Consider the following 27,704-nt stretch of genomic DNA (forward strand, 5'->3'; position numbering starts at 1 on the left):
TGTATTTGTAAACTTTTATATTCTTTACAGAAAAAAAAAGCAAAAAATACTGGAATCTTTTCCTTTATTCTCTCCACAATTCTTCACTTTCATCTTGTCCAGGCAAACACCTTGATATATTACATAGTTAAATCCATTGGCAAGATTATAATATTTTGGTTTGTGTGTTTTCCTAAAGAACACACCAGCTGGGTTGTGATCTAAGTACCATGCTGCTTGGCGCAGCTGTACCTGGCAAGAAGTGACATTCTACATGTTAGCACTATGAGCTTTTTAGACAAAACACTGAAAATATGACAGTGACATTAGCATTAAATAATAGATGTTGTAAATCATCAAGGCAGTATGAACTGGAACTCAGCAGCTAAGGAAAACCTACGTATTAAAAACTTCTATACACATACTCATCATTAGAGTGAGCCAAAGTCCTGTGCACATGGAGCTGAAGACACCTCATAAAGCAGGAAAAGTAATCATCAGAGATGATATTTAACAGGTATCAAGCACATAGTTTAAGCAAATAATACTATCCTTGCAAAGCTTTCCAGACTTCAATCCCTAATCCTTAAATGTTAGCAGAATCATTTAATGTCTTTGCGGTTGATTTTCTCTTTAACTTTTTCCCATGCCATGTTGCTTTTTCTTTAAATTCTGAATATCATCAAAATTTATGGTTTTAACTATGTCTATTTTCCAGTTAGCTACTCTTGTGGGAAGCATAGCATTAATACATAGACTTGTATAGGCTTGTGGAATCACTATGTTCCATACCTGAAACTAATGTAACACTGTATATCAATTATACTTTGATTTAAAAAAAAGAAATCTAAATTAAAATTAATTCAGATTTGTATCCCTTCTTTCCAAAATATTTCTTGCTTTTAAAACGTATAATTCATAATTTGACTGTTTATAGCCCTGCTATAAACATTGGGGTACATGTGCCCCTATGAATCAACACTCCAGTATCCTTTGGATAAATTCCTAGTAGTGCTATTTCTGGGTCATGGATAAAAAGGATGTGGGATATATATACAATGGAATACGACTTGGCAATGAGAAAGAATGAAATCTTGCCATTTGCAACAACTTGGATGGAACTGGAGGCTATTATGCTAAATGAAATAAGTCACAGAAAAACAGATTATGTTTTCATTCATATGTGGAATTTGAGAAACTTAACAGAAGACCATGGGGGAAGGGAAGGAGAAAAAAATGTTACAAAAAGAGAGGGAGGCAAACTATAAGAGACTCTTAAATACAGAGAACAAACTGAAGGTTGATGGAGGCAGCGGGGGAGAGGAGGAAATGGGTGATGGGCATTGAGGAGGGCACTTGTTGGGATGAGCATTGGGTGTTTTATGTAAGCAATGAACCATGGGAATCTATTCCTGAAGGCAAGAACACACTGTATATACTGTATGTTAGCTAACTTGACAGTAAATTATATTTAAAAAGAAAGTAAACAATCAGAAATCTGAAAAAAATGTATATTTCAGAGAATTTCCCTTGGTTTTTTGATACAGTTTTTAAAGGTGAAGCTGAGCTTCGACTGGTAACAAATACATTATCTAACAGGGAAAATGAAGGGATGGAGTAGGGAGAGGAAGAATGGGGAGAATATAGATTTTTAACCATTTATATAATTTGGTACTTAAGGAATGAAAGGGAGAGTGTTACAGGGAGGAAGATATAAAAATTTGTCTTGCCTGACCCAGATGTTGTGACATTTTTGCTGTTTATCCATATTTGAGAATTTTTCAAAAAGTTATTTACTTTCAGGGCGCCTGGGTGGCTCAGTCCGTTAAGTGTCCAACTTCAGCTCAGGTGATGATCTCACAGTCTGTGAGTTCGAGCCCTGTGTCGGGCTCTGTGCTGACAGCTCAGAGCCTGGAGCCTGCTTCGGATTCTGTGTCTCCCTCTCTCTCTGCCCCTCCCCTGCTCATGCTCTGTCTCTCTCTGTCTCAAAAATAAATAAAAAACATAAAAAAAGTTTTTAAAAAGTTATTTATTTTCTACATTTTCATCTCTCATTTTATTTTCTTTTTTAAAAATTTTTTTTCAACGTTTTTTATTTATTTTTGGGACAGAGAGAGACAGAGCATGAACGGGGGAGGGGCAGAGAGAGGGAGACACAGAATCGGAAACAGGCTCCAGGCTCCGAGCCATCAGCCCAGAGCCCGATGCGGGGCTGGAACTCACGGACCGCGAGATCGTGACCTGGCTGAAGTCGGACGCTTAACCGACTGCGCCACCCAGGCGCCCCTCTCATTTTATTTTCTTGTATACACTTCATTCTTCAAGCCCTGTAACAATTGCCATTTTCTATGATCTCAGTTTACTTTCTCCTTTTTCCCTTCAAGTAGTTATTGGAAACTCCGCCTGTTCCCATTTGCCCATGTAGTTACTCAACATCTCAGCTGAAGTCCCAACCTACCTCTTCACCAGCTCAGCCCCTGTTGTGAGGTGTGATCTGCAGGACATTGGCTCTACACCCCTGGAGGCTCTCAGTGAGGTGCGGCAATGTTTCCTCAAAGCCAAAAACATGAGACAAATAAAATATGAATGCGCATCTCAATCTTAGGTGCCATGGCTAAGTTCGAACTTCCTATTATTCCTTGAAAATACCAATCTGTGGTAGGAAGAATAATATCACTCCACAAAGATGTCTGTGTCCTATTTCCCAGAACTGTGAATAGGTTAGGTTGCATAGCAAAGGAGAACTAAGCTTGCATGTGTAATTAAGACACTAATCAGATAACCTAAAATAGGTAGTTTATTTTGAATTATGTGGCTGGGCCCAATGCAATCACAAGGGTCCTTTAGAGTAAAGGGGAAGCAAAGGAAGAGAGTCAGAGAATCTGATGTAAAGAAAAGCCCAGAGAGACTCAAGGCTGCTGGCTTTGAAGGAGGATGAGTCCATTAGCCAAAAGATGTAGGCAGCCTCTAGAATCTAGAAAAAACAAGGAGACAGATTCTCCCCTAGAGCCTCCCAGGACACAACCTAGCCTGCTGACACCTTGACATTAGCTCCATGAGAACTGTCAGATTCCTGAGCCACAGAACTGTAAGGTAGTAAATGTGTGTTGTCTAAAGCCACTAAGGTAATGGTATTTTGTTATGACAGTAATAAAGACTAATAAGCTCTCCTTGCAGTTCTGTCCTTTAACTCCTATTGACCCTTCCTGGCTCTTGCTGATGCTGGTCTCTCTTCCATGTATCTCCCAAAGTATCTTCTGTTCCTCTCTGCCTGAAGCCAGCAAACTTACATTTTCTGGTGCTTCCTTTCATCATCTCACCCTTATTTTAAGTAGTTCTCAAATACTGGTACTTGACTGCAACCAAAGACTGAATCAGGACTACATAAGCAACTAAACAAAATTCTCCACAGATGATTAAATATGCATACAGATTCCGGAATTGTTGCCCTGACTAAAAACCGAGTCTCTCCTCAAACATGTTTTTAAAATATTTCACCTTTAAAAAAGGTTTTCACCTTTAAAACTTCTTTCCAAAACACCAGGAGCTGACAGTATTTTTGTAACTAAGTCTTATTACTTCCAAAACATTTATCTTTCATTTGTAAAATACCTCTTTCATTGAGGCTCCTGCCAACTGGCTTTATTCCTTTTCTCCCCCCTCTCCCTTTTTACTATTTTCTGTTAATTACTAGGTCAATTCCTTCAAGTCATTTCAGTCTTGGAAACTGGTTCACAGTTTTCTCTTCACACTAGCTCCTGCCATAACTTGAGGATACTTCAGTATCCCCACCTGAGAAATGCATCATCCTCCCTTCATTAATTGGACTGGCAGCCAGTGATTCTCAACCAGGGAAGGGAGGAGCATTTTAGATTGATCATTATATACACTTATTCACAGTCCTCTGGTAGCCAAAGTGGTGAGGAAGAATAATTGTTTGATCTGTATGTTTGATCACTATTTCTTTGCTGTCCATTATATGCTCTCTGCCATTTTCCATGATTTTGTTCTTTTGCCCTTCCTTCTGTAAATAGTATGTTCTCATTGACATCTCCTATTTCATAAACCAGCTTTGTGTTCTCAGGGTTGTCAGGTCTTTAATCAACTCACAGAGTGGAACTAGTATATCTTATCTCACCCTGGTTCTTTCATTACACTTCAGTGTGGGTTGTCCTTCATATTCAGAAAAGTGCTTGTGCAGTTCAAGGGAAGACTCAACAATGCCAGGGGGAAGTGGAGTCAGGAAAGAGGCCTACTAGGTGCCTTAGTGGCTCAGTCAGTTAAGTATCTGGTTTCGGCTCAGGTCATGATCTCACAGTTCATGAGTTCGAGCTCCGCATTGGGCTCTGTGCTGACAGCTTAGAGCCCGGAGCCTGCTTTGGATTCTGTGTCTCCCTCTCCCTCTCTGCTTCCCCTTGCCAAAAAGTAAATACACATTAAAATTTTTTTTTTAAATGAAAGAGGTGTACAGTCCATAGGTTCCCAGGGTCCTGTTGCCACACATGTTGGCCCAACCCTGTGTAACCCTCGAAGGCTCATTCTTGGTCTGTTGAGGCAATAGTTGCTACAAATGGAAATCTACCTTTAGTTCAGAAGAGTGGTCAATTTTGCCTCATATGACTTTGCCACATTTTGAAAATCTGAATAAGAGAGAATGCTCATGGCCTATGAACTCTCTTTAGAGGTAGCTTCATGTTTGCCTCCTCTGTTTGGCCAGGCTTCTCATCTGTCCTTGACGTCCACTCATTTCTTTTTAAGATTTCTTTATAATTTTTCACAGTACAGAATGGTTCTTTCATTCTGGGCCATGTGTTTTTGCTGACATCTTTCAACTCGATCATCTAAGAAAAGCAGCTGTATTGTGGTATGTAGATAATACTTTTCTTTATCTGTAATCATACCAGAGTTTCCTTATTTTGAAAGTATTCTCTTCTCCTTTTATTGTTGTGTGTTATTGTGACAGGGCTTGGGCATCTATTACTGGGTTATCATTTTCTTAGAAATCCAAGGGAGATTCGTCGAAAAGAGAAATTATGTTTTAAAATATCTTAGAGACTGCAAAACTAGTCTGAGCCTACTCAAGTATTTAGGCCTATTCTGATAAGTGACTGATGTGGAAATGTATGACACGGTTATGAATTAGAGAAACATTACAGTGACCTTGGGGGTTATCTGAAGGGGATATAAATAAGATGGATAAGTCTCAGTGACACAAAGGTTTTTGTGCTCAGCCATACCAGTTAAAATATCTGTTACTATAGAGAGTATGAAACAGTGCATGCGACATATGGAGTGAGGAGTTTATCAATGAGACTCACTGAAAGCTCTTCGGCAGGAGAAAAAGCTGATTCTAGATATGTAAAGCTGTTTTGCAGATGTTACATTAAAATTCTACCATCCTCATTTGCGCAGCTGGTAATTTGCCTTTGGTATAATAAACGCAGTCCTCCAAAAGTTACATTCAAGTTATAGGTGCTGCTGACAAGTATAATTACACACAAGTTGTTATGATTCCTCTTTCCCACAAACGGGCATTTCCAGGGTTGCAAGTAAGTTTTTCAGTAGTCCAGCTCCAGAGATACTCTGTTTGGTGTGCAAAATTTGTATTGAATTTTTTGCAAATGCATTTGCTAAGCATTAGTTCCACTCCATGGACCTTACTGGGTTTCCTTACAACATAGAAGTATAAAGAAATTATTAATGAATGCATTGGTCAATAATAAGAAACACTAATGAAAAAAAAACACAAGGAATTCACTGAGAAAATCTGGTCGTAAGAAACATTAACACGGTAGCAATTTATAGATATTTTCAAGAAAAAAAATCCTGGTCTCTCCCCGTAGTCAGGTTTTTCTACCATTGGTCCTGAGATCTGTGACATAGCTGGTAATAAACATCTTCACACCCAGGTTTGGGCATGGGTTCCCGATCCTCCTCCTGTCACTTTTACTTTTCCAGCCTTCCTAAGCATGTTTGTCTTCTCCAGGAACTTCTCATCTAAATGAAATGAGAAACAGAAATGTCTCTCTGTAGCAACTGTACAAATTTCTTATAAGAAAGTGAACACTAAAGAAAAAAGAAACAGAACAGGATGATAAAGTAATTATCTTATGGATACCTGATTTTTGTAAAGCCTACTTCAGCCAAAAGAGACTTTTTTTTTTTGTGGCGTTTTTATGATTATAAAATATTCAATGACAATTGAGGAAAGAAACTTGTCAACTCCAGGTTTTCTCATATGGCAAATATAGTACCTTATCTTAAACACCCAGCATAAAAAAACTTAAGGCCATTTCCAGGGGTATAGAATTGGTACCCAAAGATGATACAAAGTTCAACGTCTGACCTGCAACATAGGCCAAGTGAACTGCCCATGTCGCCGCTGCTGGTTGAGTGAGAGGTTGCTTTGCTGTTTGCTGTCTGCAGTTCTCAACATGGTGCCTTTGACTATTAGCACCACCAAGGACAATATAATTACCTCACTCTCCCTTGGGCGATAGTGCCTTCAATGTGGCAGTAGAAAAAATATAAGCTAGAAATGTAACTGTACATTTTCTTTTGCAGTTGCTTATGGAAGCACTTTCTTAAAGAAAAATTAGAACTCACCAGGAGCTCCTGAATTTAAACTTTTAATACCTGATGTTTGGGGCGCCTGGGTGGCGCAGTCGGTTGAGCGTCCGACTTCAGCCAGGTCACGATCTCGCGGTCCGTGAGTTCGAGCCCCGCGTCAGGCTCTGGGCTGATGGCTCGGAGCCTGGAGCCTGTTTCCGATTCTGTGTCTCCCTCTCTCTCTGCCCCTCCCCTGTTCATGCTCTGTCTCTCTCTGTCCCAAAAATAAATAAAAAACGTTGAAAAAAAAATTTAATACCTGATGTTTGAGGGCTTTTTAATTCTGTTGATGTTTACTTGGTATCTATGTGCACTGGCTTATCTAAACTAATTAAACATTTTTAAGGTGCAGTTTTGAAAACAAACAAAGGAGTTTAGGATGTAAATATCACCGAGATTAGTTCTTCCAAAAAGCTGTCATAAGGAGATATTGCAAATAATAAATACACCTCATTTTATGTTCTTTAAGCAGGCACAATCTTAGTTATAAATAGGGCTTACACTAAGCTTCAGGAGTGCGGGTTCTCTGTTGCCTTTTGTGTTCACCATTGAAACCAATGGGTTGAACTTAATGGAATTTGCTAAAGTCTGGTTTTATGATATGGAGTTGGTATTTACTAAATATTTAAGAAATGTAGTCACCATCTCAAGCTCCTTTGTCCTGTCTTTTACAAGCTCTGTTTCAGGATCAATATAAATTAACTGTTCACGGAAGTAATTGTCTATCTTTTGTCTTAAATGCACTGTGTTATAAGGAAAGCCTTTTCTTTGAAGATGTTCCTTTAAGGGAATTGTGCTCATGTATGCCTATCACTCTGATAACACATATTCCCAGGTCCTATTACTACTGTAGTCCATTACATACTCATTGTCATGTAAAACCTCATTCTTTGCAGCCATGCCATCTGATAATAATTGGACCTTCTTACGATGTTATCTACTATCTATTATTTATCATTGGCTCATTCCAACAACTGTAATCATTTGTGGGGCTTCAACATCTATGGAGATTATTCTTCTAACATTCATGCTACCTATCTCTGATTTTTAACCTTAATAAACTTCAGATCCACAGAATTCTGCATCCTATATCCGTGTTTAACCTTGATCTTTGACATCATACAAGATTTCATCAGCTTTGAAATCATAAAATATAGCACACGCAAGACTTTTTTTTTTTAATTTTAATGTTTATTTTTTTGAGAGAGAGCATGAGCGGGGGAAGGGGAGAGAGAGACAGAGACACATAATCTGAAGTAGGCTCCAGGCTCTGAGCTGCCAGCACAGAGCCCGATGCAGGGCTCGAACTCACAAACCACAAGATCGTGATCTTAGCCGCAGTCAGATGCTTAACCAACTGAGCCACCCAGGTGCTCCCTGCACATTCACGACTTCTTAAATAGTGTATAGGTTGCAGTTTTTCAATTGTTAAATTAACAGTTATAAAAACACAAGTAAAACTTTAGTAACTAATACTAAAACCCAAGATTGGTGGAGACAGTCAATGCCATAGATGAGAAAGGTCAGAATGTGTCATAAGGGGAGACCTGGATTCAGAATATCCCATCCATATTTTCTTGTCGGCAAACCTAGTTTTTTTACTCATATCAAACAACCAACTGAAAAAAGGCAGAAAGACATATCTAACCTTTTCAAGTTCAAATAGATATAAATGAAAACGGGTAGGCATATTACTTCCAGGAGGATCTATTTTTTTTCTGAATTTCGTTAACAGTACAAACCAAATATTTTGTACCAATTTTTTTCCTGTTTAATGCAATATATTGTTTTAAAAGTTTGTCTTTCTACAGGTTCTTGAATCTTATATTCTATTTCTTTCATGAGAATATCTTTTTTGACCCCATTATCCTGTTCTTCCTCCATGAGCATATGGAAATATAACTAATTTATCCATAAAGAGAAGATGCATTTTATCATATAACAAGGGTGTGGAATTTTCTTCCCACTCTTAACTAATTGATATATAGTGTCTCTAACTCCATTTCTGGAATACAAATTCTTTTATATACTGGGTAAGCTGCTTGTTTGGTGAGACATCTCATTCACTGCTTTCTTGAATAAATTGACTTTTTTTTCTGTAATAGTTGGAAACAGTCTGAATTTGTTATTTATTTCATTTTATTTTTTTTATAATGCACATACTGGAAGAAACAGTAGAAACTATCATCTTAAACTACACTATGCAACTCCTGTTACACTTATCATGGACATGTGTCTTCATCCACAAGATGGCTAACAATTACAGTCTTAAAAGAAAAGAAAAGAAAAAAAAAAGAAAAGAAAGATATTACCAGTAAGAATAGGGATGTGAACTTGCTCTAGTTATGCTAAAAATCAGTTTCCATACATTCTTTCCTCTCTCCTCAGGTAGACAGTGGGCTAAGTGTGTGAAGTAGTAACAGTATAACATGGTGACTAAAGGTAGAGTCTTCCAAGTCTGATATCAGGCTGTGTTGAAATCCTAATAGTACCAATGGCCCAAGTATTTGATTTGTGAACTTGTATAAGTTGCTGAATCTCATTAAGCATCTTACTTGCTTAATTTTTAACATGTATGTAATAAGAGGCTTTGTCCTGAGGATGAAGTAAGGCCGTGTATGCACTACTCTTTGCCCAATAGACCAGTGGTAGATACTTGATTCATGACGAGAGAATTGTCAGAAGCTTTCAGCACACTAGACATGGACATCAGTGACATACTGGCTTTTATTCTGCTGGTGGTAAGAATGGTAAATAGAAGCATGGGAACTATGATATGATCATATTAGGTCTTCCATAATGCTGGGGAATAAGAGAGAAATATAATAATTAGATATGCAAAGAGAAGAAAAAGTGGAAGATTTTAAAAGTATCTCAGTGACTTTCCATGTCCTGGTTACAACCTCTCTGTCCCCTGGCAGATCCCTACCATTGTGTTCTGTGAGATCACTCTGTTTTCTTAGGACAAATTTATCCCGGTCCTGTTCCAATCGTACTTTGTAAACTAGCCCCAATTTGTTCCTATCACTTGAAAACAATCAGTGCTAATTAATACATCCATCATTTTTGTGCATCTGGGTTCTAGCCACAATGGCCTTCTCTAACTACCCTCTGTTCTTGGGTGCCTCTGAATATGTGGTTACAATGCGGAACAACCAAGTAAACAAACTATCTCATGTCCTTCTTTCCTTTATATACTCATTAAAGTTTTGTTTTCTTTGCTTAGATTAAATGGTTCACCCATGAAGTCTTCCCTATTTCTTCAGCTGTATTATCCATGATATATCCATAGACATATGCACCTGCTTTGTGGAAGTTATTTCATTTTGTCTCACATTATAGTTAATTAAAAACCACCACCGGGGCGCCTGGGTGGCGCAGTCGGTTAAGCGTCCGACTTCAGCCAGGTCACGATCTCGTGGTCCATGAGTTCGAGCCCCGCGTCAGGCTCTGGGCTGATGGCTCGGAGCCTGGAGCCTGTTTCCGATTCTGTGTCTCCCTCTCTCTCTGCCCCTCCCCTGTTCATGCTCTGTCTCTCTCTGTCCCAAAAAAAAAAAATAAAATAAAATAAAAAAAAAAAACGTTGAAGAAAAAAAAACCACCACCAAGAGTTTCTAACTTCTTTACAGACAGTGCCATTTCTTCTTACTCATTTTTATATTCTCCTAATATATGTCTTTACACATAGTGTGTATTTAATAGAAGCTCATATGTGTGAATGACTAAGGAAATCCATTTCACACAGCCCTTTAATCATCCCTTTTATTACATAGAGTCAATGTTTGTTGAAGGTTTACTGTATTCTGTGTGTGTGTGTGTGTGTGTGTGTGTGTGAGAGAGAGAGAGAGAGAGAGAGAGAGAGAGAGAGAAGCAGAGAGAGTGATAGAAAGCATATGTATAACAGTGTATTATAAAAAAGGGAGTAAATATTTGCCTAAATATTTACTGGTGGGATGATGAGAAAAGAGTAAGTAAAAAGTAAAGCGGCAAGTTTTGTTCAAGTAACTATAAGAAGTGTTGCAGGAACATAAAGCATAAAGTTTGATGAGAATAATCATGATAGATAAAGAGGGCAAGATAGTAAAGAGTCAGGTAAAAAAGGACCTTTTATAATATGATAAAGAGATAACAAATTGCCAAATTTGTGGAATGTAAATTAAGGCATTTGGAAGTATATTTACTTTTCAGGTCACTGGAAGAACATTGAACGAATGTGACTGTAATTTTAAAGATAATGCCTTAATGGCCGGAAAGACTAATTCAGTCTTCTGTGGCATCTAGATAAGGCAATCTGCTTTTAGTATAGCACAGATGGATTCAAAATTAAAGAGACTGTTAAACACTCTGAATTAATTGCTTTTAACTTTTGTGTTTGAATATAAATTTGAATTTCACTATTGAAATTCAGGCCTTGCTCATTATCCCCTGGGCAGGAAACCTAAGTTCAAAGGCGCTGAACTGGACAGAGATAGTCATTGTCCATGTGATGCATAATTAGTGATAAATTATGTCAAAGTGTATGCTCCTAAAAGTTTGGGAAGCTCCAAAATAAGACAGGCTTGTGCTTTAGCAAAGTTTGTTTACTTGTTACTTCATTATTTTTTTTCATCTAGAAAAAAAAAAACACAGAGCAAATTGCTGCTGTTTCTTTCTCTTTAAAATTATATCAAAAGCATACTTTTAAACATCCGAAATGCTGACGTGATCTACTTTCTCTTTTGGATAATGAATATAAGCTTAAAGTGTCACTGCATAGAATCACTTGGCATAACAGAAAGTTTTATCATATTTATGACTTCTGAGCCTAGATTTGATAAGAAGTTGTTATAGCTGAAACAATGACACTGTATCAGAGCTAAAGTATTTGGACCCATCGCTTAAGAGATGAGTATAGTCTATTATACATGAATTTTTTGCTGGTTAGCTCCAAGAAAAATTTGTAACTTCAATGGTTTGTTAAATATGTATATTTTATGATCACACATTTACAGTACTTATGATATCAATTGATTGAATCCTATAATTGATTTCTGAAGTATATATCAGGGATCAAATAATAGCATAATTTTTAGTAGAATTTATAAACATGTGCATATCTACATGGTATGATTTGTAAAAAAAATGCACATGTATGTATTACATTTATAATATTTTTATATGCGCACACCCTTGGCAGAAACCTCCCCCAAATTCTGAGGTTTCTATACTGTACAATCATCAACATCACAATATTTTATGAACTTTTCTACCTTCTATGTAATAAGATTATTTTTTGAATATTTTTCTCATTTTTTACAGTCTATAGACCAAATGGTAAGAATCAGCTGTTTTATAAAACTCAATACAAATTAATCCAATTTTGACTGATTCCTATACATGCTGAATATATAGCATGTCTGTATGTCAGAGGTCTTGCTCATGTGCTTATGTGTGTGTATATTTGTGTTTATTGAGACTTCTGTTTGCAAGTGGTAGCAACCTGACTCAAAATAACTCAGGGAAATGAGAATGCATAAGTTCATGTGGCAAGGGCAGGTGCAGCTGCGATGCAGGGAGGTCTGAAACCAGAGATTTTAGTGCCTTCAGGAAGTCCTAGGGTTCGCAGTAGTGAATCTAGTGAAACCTAGTGAATTCTACCAAGAGTTTATTTTACTTAGGCAGGAAGCATGGCTGCCAGGATACCAGATTCTCAAGCATCCAGCATGTTCCCCATATAGGAATATGGTGTGTCTGGTCCAAGGTGAAAATGATCTTGGAAGGGAAATCATCAGAATTCGGTAAGGAAAGCAGGAGCTGTCCTAGGCAATCAATATGGGAAAGGCTCGTGTTAGGAAAGTAAAGGTTTACAGAACCTTTGCAAGCCGGAACAAAGATTAGAAAGGTGAACTGCAGGAATTTCAGAAAGGCCACCATCCCATAAAACTAATATCCATGGTTTCTGTTTTCTGCTATACCTAAGTAGAGGGGGTTCTTCTCAGGAAGATATCCAAAAATTTGTAATAAGCAGAACCTGTTGTAACAGGCAGAAACCTGTTTCTTTACTCTCTCAACACCAATGCATGTCTCATCCTTTTGAAGTCTTTCTTCTCCATCATACCACAGAAGTTCTGGCAGCTCAGCTTACTTTCATGCGTTTCTGGCATTTCACTAAGCAACCAAGAAAACTGTGAGTGCTATTTGCAGCTGCTCAAGCTTGTACTTTAAATTCAAAAATCTGTAGAAAGTGTACTCATAACTAATAAATTTGGACAAACCCAAAATTGCATTTTTCCTCCTTGATCTCATATCCTTGGAATCCATTCCTTCACCTACCCCAAAGGTTTCTGTCAATGTCTACTGGGAAAATCTTGTGAGCTACTTGGTACACATATACCTTCTCCTGGGACAGACTTTAATTTGTCTTCCTGAGTTGCTAGGGTCTGACACTAAATATAGATCTGTAAGTACTGAGAGTAGATGGAATGGGTCCTGAAAGGAGTCAGCTTTCCTTACAAGGCAGCTCGCTCAAATGAGGTAATTATAAGGTCTTCAGAAGGTGGAAGCAGTCACAGAAAGTATGTTTATATGGCAAGATAGGCCCAGTAGAACCTCGGTCGGCAAGCTATTCATATGATTGAGTATCCAAACAAATGTCTCCATTTCAATTCTCAGGGAACTGTTCTTTCCCAACTGATGTCTCAACATTAAGGAAAAGCATTTGATAAGGCTGTAAATTCAACCTGCATTATAATTCAGTGACCACAGAATCAAAATTTGTTTCTGATTTTCAGTAATACTGGTCTTCAACTATGTGAGGAAAGAATTCTTTCAGGGCAATAATAGAAGCTGTCTGGTTTCTGGCTATACCTTCACCTGAAAATATAAACCCTGTACTTATAATTTTCTTTAAATTGTTCTTTACAGTATGACTCAGCCATATAGAATAGTCCTTATATTCATTATTTTTGCCATAATATTTTATTGCAACAACGATATGGTCACTCGAATCTTGTTTTAATTGTCACATCATTTCAACAATAGCAAAACTAAATTTTTAAGTTTAAGCTTTTTTTTTTGCTACTACATACCAGTATTACATATACTGGTAATAAGATCATCTAGTAATGAGATCATCATTGCTTTCAAATCTAACTAGATCAAAAAACCAATCCCAAATTCTCATATTTGGGATTGTTTCTTTGGAAACACCGCTGGTAATTAAAAGGACTTAATTACAGTATCCATGGATGATTAAAAGTGTCAATTCTTTCCAAATACTGATGGGACTATTTTTATTTTTCTTTTGTTTTATTTTTTTAAGTTTATTAATTTAGAGAGAGAGAGCAAGGGAGGGGCAGAAAGAGAGAGGGAGAGAGAAACCCAAGCAGGCTCTGCACTAGCAGCATGGAGTGCAATGAGGGGCAAACTCACAAACTGTAAGATCATAACCTCAGCAGAAACCAAGAGTTGGACAGTTAACCAACTGAGCCACCTAGGTACCCCTGATGGGACTAATTTTGAAGCTTGGTCACTTAATTTTAAGATTTAAACAGGAAAGAAGAGTGCCAAGATATCAACGACCCTTTTGAAGAGAGCTATACAGCTTGCTTATCTGGTATCAAGAATTATTACGAAGTTGTAGTAATTCAGATGGTGTAGTAAACAGTAATTGCACCTTGAAATTTAATCCAGAAAAACACCCAAACAATATGGAATTTTAATTTATGAGAGATCTGGCAGTGCAGAGTAGTGAGAAATAAAATGAACAAAATGAGGCCAAGTCAGTTGGCTCTCCAAAAAGATAAAAGTTAAATTAGACCCTGTGGTAGGCATAATTTTACCTACTACTGATGCCTCCAAGAGTCTCACCCTTTGGTCCACTCAGCCCTGTAAAATCTCTTGTGAAGTATAGGCTGAACTTGTTAATATGGTGGGATATCACTCTGGTACTACATTTCCTGACAAATTGTGCATATGTAAAGAATGTCCCTATTCAGCTGACTTTGAGCTCCTCAGAGGACAAGTTCTCTTGGGTGGGCACACCCTAATCAGGTGATCCCCTAAAGAAACAGGAAACAGTAGCAGATGCTCTCCTGCAGCCTGGAAGAAGTCAGACAACATGCTAAGAACAGTCCTAACCAACAGCTTACAAGAAAACTGGAACCTCCATTATACAGCTGGAGGGAAATGAATTTTGCCGACAACCAGTAAGATTGGAAAAATATACTGAGCTCCAAATGCGAATATAGAACAGCTAGCATCTTGAAATCACTTTGTGAGACATTGAGCAGGAAATCTAGCTATGCTATGTCGACTTGTGACACATGGAAACTGTGAGATAATTAATCAATATTGTTTTAAGTCACTAAGTTTATAGCAATTTGTTACACAGAAATAGAAAATTAATACTGATCCTTACTTCCATCACACACAAAATCAATTCCAGTTGGATTAAAAACCTATACGTGAAAAGGCATAAAACTTTATAATAATACATGGTAAAAATCTTTATCATGCCAAAGTTGAGGAATATTTCTTTATTCTTAAAAATTTTATTTATTTATTGAAGTATAGTTGACCCACAATGTTACATTGGTGTCAGGTGTATGACATAGTGATTGGACAAGTCTCTACATTGTGCTATGCCTACCACACGTGTAGCTGCCATCTGTCACCACTCAATGCTATTAAAATATCATTGACTACATTCTCTATGCCGTGTCTTTTAGTCTCATAATTTATTCATTTTGTACCTGGAAGCCTGCATCTCTCACTCCCCTTCACCCATTTTTCCCATCTCCCCCACTCTTTTCCCTTCTGGCAACCATCAGTTTATTCTCTGTATTTATGGGTCTGACTCTAGTTTTTCTTGTTTGTTAATTCATTTGGTTTGTTTATCTTAGATTCCACTTATAAATGAACTCATACAGTATTTGTCTTTTTCTGTCTGATTTATTTCACGTAGCATAATACCCTCTAGGTGATCCATGTTGTCCCAAATAGCAAGATCTCATTCTTTCTAATGGCTGAGTAATATCTCCATTAATTATATCTATAATGTATATTTATTATATATATTTATTAATGTATATATGTGTTATATATATATATATCTCACATCTTCTTTATCCATTCTTCTATGGATGGACATATGGGTTGCTTCCATATCTTGGCTATTATAAATAATGCTGCAATAAACATATATCTTTTCATTTTCAGTGTTTTCATTTCTACCACTAGTAGAATTACTAGATTATATGGTATTTCTACTTTTAATTTTTTTAATTTTTAATTTTTTAATTTTTTTTAAATTTATTTTTGTGACAGAGAGAGACAGAGCATGAACAGGAGAGGGGCAGAGAGAGAGGGAGACACAGAATCCAAGGCAGGCTCCAGGCTCTGAGCTGTCAGCACAGAGCCCGATGTGGGGCTCGAACTCATGGACTGTGGGATCATTCCCAGAGCCAAAGTTGGACACTCAACTGACTGAGCCACCCAGGCGCCCCTCTACGTTTAATTTTTAAAGAAATTTCTATGCTGTTTTCCACAGCAGCTGTATCAGCCTACATTTCCACCAACAGTCATGAGGGTCCCTTTTTTCTGCACATCCTCACCAACACTTGTTATTTCTTGTCTTTTTGCCTATCCATTCTGACAGGTGTAAGATGATATTTCATTGTAGTTTTGATTTGCATTTCTCTGATGATTAGGGCATTATTAGGGATGATTAGATGTTGAGCATCATTTCATGTGTCTATTGGCCATCTGTATGTCTTCTTTGGGAAAATGTCTATTCAGGTCCTCTGCCTATTTTTAATCAGATTATTTGGGTGTTTGGTGTTGAGTTGAATAAGATTTTTAATGTTTATTTATTTTTGAGAGAGAGAGAAGGATAGAGAGAGTGAGGAAGGGGCCGAGAGAGAGGGAGACAGAGGATCCTGTGTGGGCTCTGTCTGACAGCAGAGAGCCTAATGTGGGGCTTGAACTCATGAACCATGAGATCATGACCTGAGCCAAAGTTGGATACTTAACTGACTGAGCCACCCGGGTGCTTTAATAAGTTATTGGATTTTTTGGATATTAATCTTTATCGCATATAGCATTTGCAAACATTTTCTTCCATGGGGAATGTTTCTTTAAAATATACCAAAAACAGGACACCTGGGTGGCTTAGTCAGTTAAGCATCCAAATCTTGATTTCACCTCAGGTCATGATTTCATGGTTTGGTTCATGAGATGGAGCCCCACATTGGGCTCTATGCTGACAGCACAGAGCATGCTTAGGATTCTCTCTCTCTTTACCCCACCCTGCTTTTGCATGTGTTCTCTCTCTTTCTCTCTCAAAATAAATAAACTTTAAAAATATATATAAAAAGCACAAAGAAAATGAAAAATTTATATTGAGCACATTAAAACCAAAAACTTTTTTTTAAATCTAAAGACAAAATAAAGGAAATGAAAAACAACTCAAAAACTTGGAAAAGCTTTATAAATACTACCTAAAATTTACAAAGGATTAATATCCAGAACTTATTTAAAAACTGTTATAATCAGTAAGAAAAATACAAATAGCACAATAGGAATACAGGCAAAAGAGATGAATAAACATTATTCAAAAGAAGATGGCTAATAAACATAAGAAAAGATGTTCAAATTTATTAACAACAAAGGATTAATTAACAAGGGATTTACAAACAAAACCAAAGTGACCTACCATTACACAAACTCCAGACTTTGAGGGAAACAACAAAAGCCCTACCAGTAGTAAGTGTTGACAAAGATATAGAGCAAATAGAATACAAACACTGTTCTGGGTAAAGTGTAAATTGGTGTGGACACTTTGAAGGAAAAATAATGTGGGTTTACTTTCTAAAGTTGAAAAGCACATGCTTTATGATCCAATTGATTCTATTTCAACTTAAATACCAAAGAGAACCTCTCACACCTATAAGTGGCAAGACCCAGTAAGATTTTAAGAACTGGGTTGCAATGATTTATTCCTTGTATACTTTATGAGTATTATTTTTTTATCTACTCAATATTTCATAAAAATATCCTTTAAAAATTCTTGAGGATTGTCTTTAAATGTGTTTTCTTCGGACTGATCACAGTGATGAGAAAGAAGAGTTTCATTTAGAATAAGATTAGAGGGGCACCTGGGTGGCGCAGTCGGTTAAGCGTCGGACTTCAGCCAGGTCACGATCTCGCGGTCTGTGAGTTCGAGCCCCGCGTCAGGCTCTGGGCTGATGGCTCAGAGCCTGGAGCCTGTTTCCGATTCTGTGTCTCCCTCTCTCTCTGCCCCTCCCCCGTTCATGCTCTGTCTCTCTCTGTCCCAAAAATAAATAAAAAACGTTGAAAAAAAAAATGTAAAATAAGATTAGAAGAAGTACTTTCAAAACTGGCAGGTGTTGTTTGTTGTCAGGGTCCAGGATCAAGGCAGGAAAAGAAATGGAAACCACCCTTGCTTAACAATGAAATGTTAAAGGTATTTACCCAAAGGATACAAAAATACTGATTCAAAGGGATACATGCACCCTGATGTTTAGAGCAGCATTATCAACAATAGCCAGATTATGGGAAGAGCTCAAATGTCCAGTGACTGATGAATGGATAAAGAAAATGTGGTATACACACACACACACACACACACACACACACACACACACACACACAGGAATGTTACTTACCCATAAAAAGGAATGAAATCTTACCATTTGCAATGACATGGATGGAGCTAGAGAGTATTATGCTAAGCGAAATAGAGAAAGACAGATACCATATAATTTCACTTGTATGTGGAACTTAAGAAACAAAACAGATGATCATAGGGGGTAAAAAAGAGAGTGAGGGAAATCACAAAACAGACTCAACTATAGAGAGCAAACAGGGTTGCTGGAGGGCAGGTGGGTAAGGGGATGGGCTAAATTGGTGGTGGGCATTAAGGAGGACATCTGTGATGAGCACTGGGTGTTTATGTAAGTGATGAATCACTAAATTCTATACCTGAAACCAATATTACACTGTATGTTAACTAACTGGAATTTAAATAAAAACTTCAAAAAAAGTGAAAGTGAGAGAAGAAAGAAACTAATTGTAGGAACATGAAATCCTCCCGAAATCAGGAAAATCAATATGCATATGATATTAATCCACACTATGTATATAAACTTGGTCTAATTAATCAGTATGCCTGACTGAAACTCTTGGCTGATGGTGAGGCTGTATGGTTTCTCAACAGGAAAAATGCTGGGATCAGTTCTTATTATAAACTGCAGATTTAGTAAGATAGAATAGTGGCAAAAGGGCTTCAATATTTCTCAGTATTTTATTTATGTACTTGCTTAAAATAATCCCAAATTTTGACTCAAAGCATTCTACCAGCTAATGTTAAAGTGAAAATGTAAATCACTGCACAATTCATAGTGTTCATTAAAATAATCCAATTACCTAGAAGAAATATAACACTTCTTGGACAACCATTCTTCTAAAATCCTCATAGATGTGTACAGTTTGATATATTGTACTATTGTTTTTTAAATAATATAAGCAACAAGGAGTTGCACAGGGCTCTGCCTTATACTGATACTCAATATAGACTGAAGGCATCAGACTAAAAGCAAATCAATAAAAGTGATTTTTGTCTGCAAAAAATACCAGAGGTTCAGGTACCATCTATCTGCTGATTTATAGTTTGAATCAGGAATAAAATTAGATTATGTAATAGAGAAATAGCTATACTTCAAGTGGTTTTTTCTAAATATTGCTTCTCTCATTGTACAATTCTATCAATTTGAAATGTATTTTATGAGTATTGACAATTTATTTCAGACATTTGTAAGGGAGTGAGGATCAGGTTAATAATTTCTTGTGAGGTTTGAGGAGTTCCTGGTCTTTACCACACCAAGGAAATAAAGTGATGGTCTAGATGAAATATGGGAAAAAAATTATTCTTAAGCATCATTTTGATTGTGCTTCAGTGCCTTAATATATGAGTAGTGGAGCCTGCAGAATTCTAATTCACCTAGGATTAGACATTATATTTTTCCCTTTAATGCACATTTCACAGCAGTAAGCAATGTTAATTTAATATACGACTATAACTACTGTTCAACAAAGTCACTGAGAACCAAGAGTCCTTTTTGTGTCCTTCTCTGTCCATGTGTCTGTCCAGTTTTCTCTGTCACTGTCCCAAAAAGATTGCTTCTCTTTAAGAAGTATCTCTGTCCTGAACTAGGTAAGAAGGAAAGGATTCAGAGCAAAAGGCAGGTGGCTCCTGCAAGGTCTTTCCCTAGATATTAAAAAACTCCCATAGCTTTTGTAGAAGCCCCACTTAGCATTCTGCTTACTTTTTAAATGATCACAAATACTTTGTTTTTCAGAACAGTTTTAGATATACAAAAAAGTGGGCAAATAGAACAGAGTTCATTTATACTCCCTCACACAGTTTCCCATTCTTATCATCTTACATTGCTATGGTATATTTGTTACAATTAATGAGTTAATATTGACATATTATTATTAACTAAAGTCTGTAGTTCATTCAGATTTTCTAGTTTTGATGTAAAGTCCTTTTTCTGTTCCAGAATCCTATCTATGATACCACAGTGCATTTAGCAGTTATGTCTCCTTAGGTTTCTCTTGTTTTTGATAGTTTCTTTGTTTTTTGGTGACCTTAACAGTTTTGAAGATTATTGGTCAAGTATAGGTACAGGATTGGAATTTGTCTCGTGTTTTGCCACCATTATGCTGGGCTTATGGACTTTAGGGCTCACAGTGTTAAGGTGCCATTTTTACCATGTGCTTTATGACTGTTGATGTTGATGTTGATCACCTGGATGAGGTAGTGTTTATCCAATTTCTCCTAACAATGAGTTACTCTCTTTTTCCTTCTTTCTATACTATACTCTGGAAGGAAGACACCGAACACAGCCTATACTTAAGGAGTAGTGAGTTATGATCCTTCTGTTTTTGGCTGGAATATTTAAATAATTTATTTGGAATTCTTCTACATGAGAGATATGCCTCCTCTCCCAATTAATTTATTCAATTGTTTATTCATATTAGCATGGGCTTATAAATATTTATTTTATAATTATAATTGAAGTTTTATTATCCAGTGTTGCTTTGTTTGTTGTTCCAGTTCTTGTAGCTTTGGCCATTGGGAGCTCTTTCATTTGGCCTCCGTATCCTTTGACAAACCCCTAATCAGTTTTTCAACGCTGTCTATTTTCTGGCATTACACACAACTCCAGGCTTATATTGTATATTTCTTGCTCCAGTCTTGGAATTAGCCATTTCTCCGAAGAGCTTTGGTCCCTTTTATTGGAGAATGGTACTAGAAACCAACATCTGAGTGCTAGGTGTGATTGTTGCCACTGAGGTATCATTTCTTTTAGGCTCACTCACTTGCCAGAACAAAAAAAATGTGTATATTAACACTTGTGACAGATATCTATTTATATATTTTATGTGTAGCCATCTATAACTGTATTAAGTAAAACATAAGCTCTTACTGATGTCTGCAACTGTAATCCATTACCACATGAATGGTTCTAACCTCCTACCTTTGCTTGCCTGCATTCCCTAACTCCCAACAGTGAGAATCCTGGTTCCTATTATCTGCCATCTATTTGCTCAATTGTTCACCTATAATATACATGTAAAGCAGTACCAGAATTATTAAGCCAAACCCCCACGGTAAACATTTTAGCAACTAGAATACAGTGTTTATGTGCAATTCCTTTGATCTTTAGCTTTAGAGATTCCATTAATTTTGAAAGTTACATAGATTATCACCTTATTCCCTTTACCCTTCAGTGAGATTTCTCCATACATTTGTAATATAGGTAATTTGTAACATATTTCATTTGTAAAATAGTTCTTTCCTTGGAGCCCCCAACCTCCTCAATGATCTTTTAAAATTTGCATTATTGAAAATTCACTTTTTGAACTTTGGACTTTTGAACTTGGAAACTTCTGTAGGTTTGACAAATGCAAAATGTCATGTATCTACCGTTTCAGTATCATACAGAATAGTTTCATTACCCTAAGAAGTCCTTTTGTATTCACTACTCCTGTCATCCTGAAACCTTGGAAAATAATGATATTTTCCTGGTTTCTAGAGATTTGCCTTTTTCAAAATGTCATATAATTGCAATCATACAGTATATAGCCTTTTCAGACTGGCTTCTTTCATTTAGCAGTATGCATTTAAAATTCCTTCATGTCTATTTGTGGCTTGATAGCTCTTTTTTTAATCACTGAAAAATAGTCCATTGTATGAATTATCACAGCTTGCTTATCTAATTATGTATCATAGAACATCATGGTTGCTTTCAGTATTTGATGATTATGAATAAACCTTCTCTAAGTAATTTTGTGGAGGTATTTGTATGAACATAATTTTTCAACTCCATTGGGTAAATACCTAGTAGTATGATTATTGGATCAGATGGTAAGTAAGACTGTTTAGCTTATGCCAAACTGCCTTCCACAGTGTCTGTATCATTTTGTATTCCAGCAAGGAATGAAATCTCCCACTGCTCTACGTCCTCGTTATATATGAATGTAGCTCTGGCGCTGGCTTTGTCTCTTTGGATCATGTTTCGCCTTGCTTTTTAGCTGCTTCACAATTTTTTATTGAAAGGGGAGCACGATGTTTCGTGCAATGGAAAGTGAGGTGAATAGGCATTTAATGTGAGGTGCGTGTTAATCTGGATAGGTGCTGGGATGTGTTTAAGGTTTACTAGAGCTCCAGATGCCAGAGGTTTCAGTTTCTTCAAATGTCTTTTTGTTCATTTGTTCTAGTTTGTTTTGTTTTCTTTGAACCTTTTTGTATTTAGTTTTCCCTAAGTCCTTCTTATTAAATACTGTGTGTGCTTTCCATCTCTTTGCATTATAGTCCACTGTTACACTTGAGCCCTGTGGATGTGGCAGCAAGGTGTGGAGAAATGAAGCATTCTGTAATATTATGATTAAATCACAGTCTTTTCGTGGGCCTAGGTCCCTGGGTTCTGACTTAGAAGTGTGTCTTAGTGTCATTCTATGCCTGCCCCCTTAGGTGAAATAGGGTGTCTAAAGGGAACTGAATTTGGTTATTTCCCTTTCCCCAAGATGAAAAAAGCTCTGGTAGAGTTTTTTCTTCTGGAGGGCAGAGTTTTGTTATGGGAAATGCTATAGGAAATATAGAATAATGGATAATTGGAAAAACACCAATGAATTTCATATCCAACTTTATTTATTAGTATTCATTTTCAAATCCATCCTCTTAGTGAATCGTCAACACCTGGTTAGCATTACATCCATTGCCCTTCAATCTGGAGAGACTTCAATTTCTTCTGATCTATCCAGCTACTTTCTTGACCTTATTATGGACAAATGGAAGTCATGGGAGGCTGGTCTAAGGAACTAACATTCGGACTAAAACCTAATGTTGTAATAGGACTTCACGAGATGAATTAATTGGATGAAAGACAGTTCTATCCAGAGGAAAGGATGTGCATATGTGAAAATATCATCCAGGAATCAACACAACTAAGAAATAGACAGCAGGCCACAGTGATGCTAAAGTGTAATGAGGAAGAACATGGATGCTTGGGACTCCTTTCAGTACACACACTTGTGAATCTTTGCAGTTACTCAACATTGTTAGCTAATGTAATTAAACAAAAGAAATGAATGGGAAGCATAAGAATTAGAAAGGAAGAAGTAAGGGGCACCTGGGTAGCTCAGTCAGTTGGGCCTCCGGCTTCAGCTCAGGTCATGATCTCTCGGTTCGTGAGTTCGAGCCCCGCATGGGGCTCTGTGCCAACACTCAGAGCCTGGAGCCTGCTTCAGAATCTGTGTCTCCCTCTCCGTCTGCCCCCCCCCAACTCATGCTCTATCTCTGTCTCTGTCTCTCTCTCTCTCAAAAATAAATAAACATTAAAAAATGTTTAAAAAAGAAAGAAAGAAGACATTATTTGCCGACAATATGTTAGTATACCTAAAATGCCTAGATAATCTGTGACAAAATTAACTCACAATAAAATAATTCAGTGACAGTATACAATATCAACTTAATACAAAGAACCAATAGCTTTTATATACATGAAGGATAACCAGTTGGTACAGAATATAATGTTTGAGAAACTATTTACAATAGTAAAAAAAAAAAGTAAATTACTTAAGGAGAAAGTTAAAAGAACTGTATAAAATCAATATGGGAGAAATTTTAAAGCACTTCTGAAGGACACAGATGCAGATTTGAACAATTATAAAGACATCCTTGTTCTTAGATGACCTGATTCAACATCATATAGATTCCAATTTTCCCTAAATATTAAATATTTAATGCTATCTCACAAAAATTATTCACAAACTCTTGTATGAAACTAGTTGATGCTTCATTTCACATGATAAAATAAATATGCAAGAGTAGTCAGGCAAACACTGAAAAAGGAAAGCTATAAGGAGGAGATTGTACAAATTCAAAGTTAAAACTACTTGATACAGGTGCTTGAATAGATATGCAGACAGTAGAAATGTGCTCCAGCACATATTTACTATATTGGGATTTTAATAAATATCGTTGCTGGCTGATTGAATAAACAACCTTCGATCCACATCTCAAAAGAATTAATTGTAGATGAATCAGAGATGTAAATGCAATAAATGAAACTATATAACTATTAAAAGAAAGTATGAGTAAATTATTCTATAACATAGATGTAAGATTACACTTTTTAGCTATGGCTCAAAATCTATTTGTAGTCAAAGAAAAGATTGACAAATTCAGCTACACACACACATACACACGCACACACACACATACCTGTATAGCAATAACAAACACGTAAAACACTGTAAGCAAAATCAAAGTCAAATGATAAACTTAGAGAAAATATTTGCAACATGTCACACAAAAATGGTTAATATCCCCCAAGATTTAAAAAAATATACTTAAAAATTAAGGAAAAATGGAATAATAGACCACACAGCCCACTCAAAAAAAATGAGTAAAAGATAAAAACCAGGAATTCATTTTAAAAAATACAATTGCATTTAAAAACGTAAAAGTATCCCCTACTCATAAGACAGAGATGCAATTGTCAGATTAACAACTATTAAATCCCTTGGCAATGTAGTCTGTTGACTGAGCTAAGCAGACATTCTATGCCATTGCACCTGGGAGTACAAACTGATAATAAACTGATGCAACTCTTGTGTAGGAGTATTTGGCAGCTTCAAAACAAAAATATTCTTGTCTGTTTATCTTCAGGACCAGCATCCTACTCCTTGGAATTTACCCTAAAGATAATACTTCCAACAGTTCAATATATATATTACACATGCACGCACGCACGCACACACACACACACACACACACACACACAAAAGGTTGCATTGTAGCATTGTTTGTATTTGCAAAAGAAGAGTAAAGGAATAAAAGCAATAGAAGGAAAATGTACAAGGGAAATGACAAGAATATACAAAGGATATCAACAAAGTTATGTTATTTACATAGTGTTAAAGAATAAAAATTCAACTGAGTAAAGTTTGAAGATCTAATTGGCTGTATTAATTCCTGATTGATTCATGAATTGGGCAGGATCCCATCTAGCAAGTAGATGGGAGTTCCAAGAAGCTGCACAAAATGGAAGGATTGTATAGGCAGAAATAGGAGTGGGACAATTAGCAAAAGAAAGGAGTTTTTCAGGCAAGGTCACCTTCCCTCAGGGGAACGAGCTAGAGGGTGCTTATTAAGGATATTACCTCACCTTCCCTTGAGAGATGGAGAGAGCCCTTGTGACCAATCTCCTTGTTAGTGTTGACCAGAAAATTGCTGACTGTCCAGTTAAGACTACATTTCTGGTATGGTGACTTGGCATCGCATAAGTGAGTCCTTTGGGGGCCTGTGGTTTTCTTTTTAACAATAGTGATAGAGTAGTGTCAACTGCCAGAGGATGTTAAGAGGCTAAGTATATAAACGGACAAAGGGCAGAACATCCAGAACTCTGAATCACAATCTCCAGACAACTGCCCAGGAAACCAATCCGTATCTATATCAAACAACCCAGGAAGCCAGCCTGCTACAAGTGAGTCTTACAGCGAACCAGATTGCCATCTCTAGTAACAATTCAGGGAGCTCAAGGATAAGTTCTGTAACAATTGGCTCAGAATGGCCAGGACTTGATTAATAAGTGACAGCTTCCCCTAATTTTTGTCCCTGCTTCCAACTTAGGGCCAATCAGAGAAAGCCACATCTGTATCCCTAACCAGTCACATAGGAAGCCTCACTTCTAATTGGGCTGCCTGTAGCTTCCCCAGACAAACAGGGTATGCCTGAAGTCTTCACTTTTGTCCACTATAAAGCTTTCTACTCCTCTGTGTGGCTTGGAGTCTGTGCCCAAACACAGACAACAGTGTCTGGCTCCTTTGCCATAGCAAGCAGAATAAATAGCATTCGTTTTTCTGTTGTAGTTAGCCTTCACTTATTTCCACAATACTAAAACCTATGTATAAATCCTGGGAGCCATTATCTCAGAACATACATAGGAAGTATCAGTTGCCTCAGGAAATGAAAGAGTATGGGATAGGGTGCAAAGTGAAAGTGTGGTTGAGAGATATTATGATAACTATTTCAATCCTGAAATTCCTTCCCTGAACCTGCCCATATAGAAAACAGGGGTATTGATAATCAGTACTCTTCTCTAGCTCTGTCTCTAGAATGCCAGAAACGAAGCCATACTCCTTGGCCAGAGGGTCATGCTACACTGAATTAGGAAACTTCCTCAAAGGAAAAACAAGATAATAATATGGGTAATTGAAATCCCCAATTGCTAAGTACCTATATGACTTGCCTGTAGGAAAGCATAACACTGGGCAAATGCTATTTCTACAAACAGAATGTCTAAGCAAATTTTTAGTGCCTCCATCTCAAGTATGAATGCTCAAGTAAATTTGAGGAAGGTCTTTAATATGAAAGATACAAAAATCATGCATAAAACTAAAAGGAAATCAAAGGCAACAATAACTAGAAAAATAAAACCAACTAACAACAACCTAGTTAGTATTTTCAGAGAAATAAGAAAAGGTATTACTCTTATAAAATAAGATATTTTGAGGGCACCTGAGTGTCTCAGTTGGTTAAGCGTTTGATTAGGCTCAGGTTATGATCTCACAAGTCATGAGTTCAAGCCCAGTGTGCTGTGCTGACAGCTGAGAGCCCAGAGCCTGCTTCAGATTCTGTGTCTCCCTCTCTCTCTGCCCCTCCCTCACTCATGCTCTGTCTCTTTCTCAAAAATAAATAAACATTTAAAAAATTAATTTTTTTTTAAAAAAGATTTTTTAAAGCATGCATATTCATAGAAATAAAATATCTTAGTAGAAATAATTACTACAACAAAATATTTGGAGTCCAGGATGAAGAAAAATTTTTGGATAAAACAGCAACATTAACAACAACTACAAAACTCAAAATGAAGGAAAAATTAGAAATAAAATTTAACCAGTGCAGCCTTCTGAATAATATGAGTTACAGAATGGCTAAAATATTATAATAAAATTTCCCCATACTAAAGAACATGTGTTTCCAGATTCAAATGCACACAAAAGACCTTACACAATGATTCCATATAAATACACCAAGACATGATATTGTGGTTTTTTTTAGTTTTTTGAGGAAGAATGATATTTAATATTCCCAGAAAGAGAAGAAAGGCAAGAAAAGGAGGAAAACCAGTGCATACAAAGACTTAGAGACTAAAATCATGGCAATAACATCAGAATCTCCAAGGTGAGGTAGAAACACCTGCCAGACTCTAGGATGAGGCATTGCCCATGTAGAATGATATACATGGGAAATTATTAACCAAGTGTTAGGACAGAATAAAACATGTTTTCAGATAGACAAAGTCTCAAAAATTTTAACTCTCATTCACTTTCTTCTCAGGAGGTTACTAGAGTGTGGGCCCTATTAATGTATAGAAAGATTGACTATTGTTTAAATTATCGTTTACACTCTACTAAAATATCATACATATTTACTTCCAATCCCTGTCAGATGTTTCATGGAACTTCACAAGCTGGTCCTTAAATAAATATGAAGATGTAAATAAACAAAAGCAGATAAGAAAGTTTTAAACTAAAAATGTTAA

The sequence above is a fragment of the Neofelis nebulosa genome, chromosome 6 (genome assembly GCF_028018385.1).
Source record: "Neofelis nebulosa isolate mNeoNeb1 chromosome 6, mNeoNeb1.pri, whole genome shotgun sequence".
Classification (NCBI taxonomy): domain Eukaryota; kingdom Metazoa; phylum Chordata; class Mammalia; order Carnivora; family Felidae; genus Neofelis; species Neofelis nebulosa.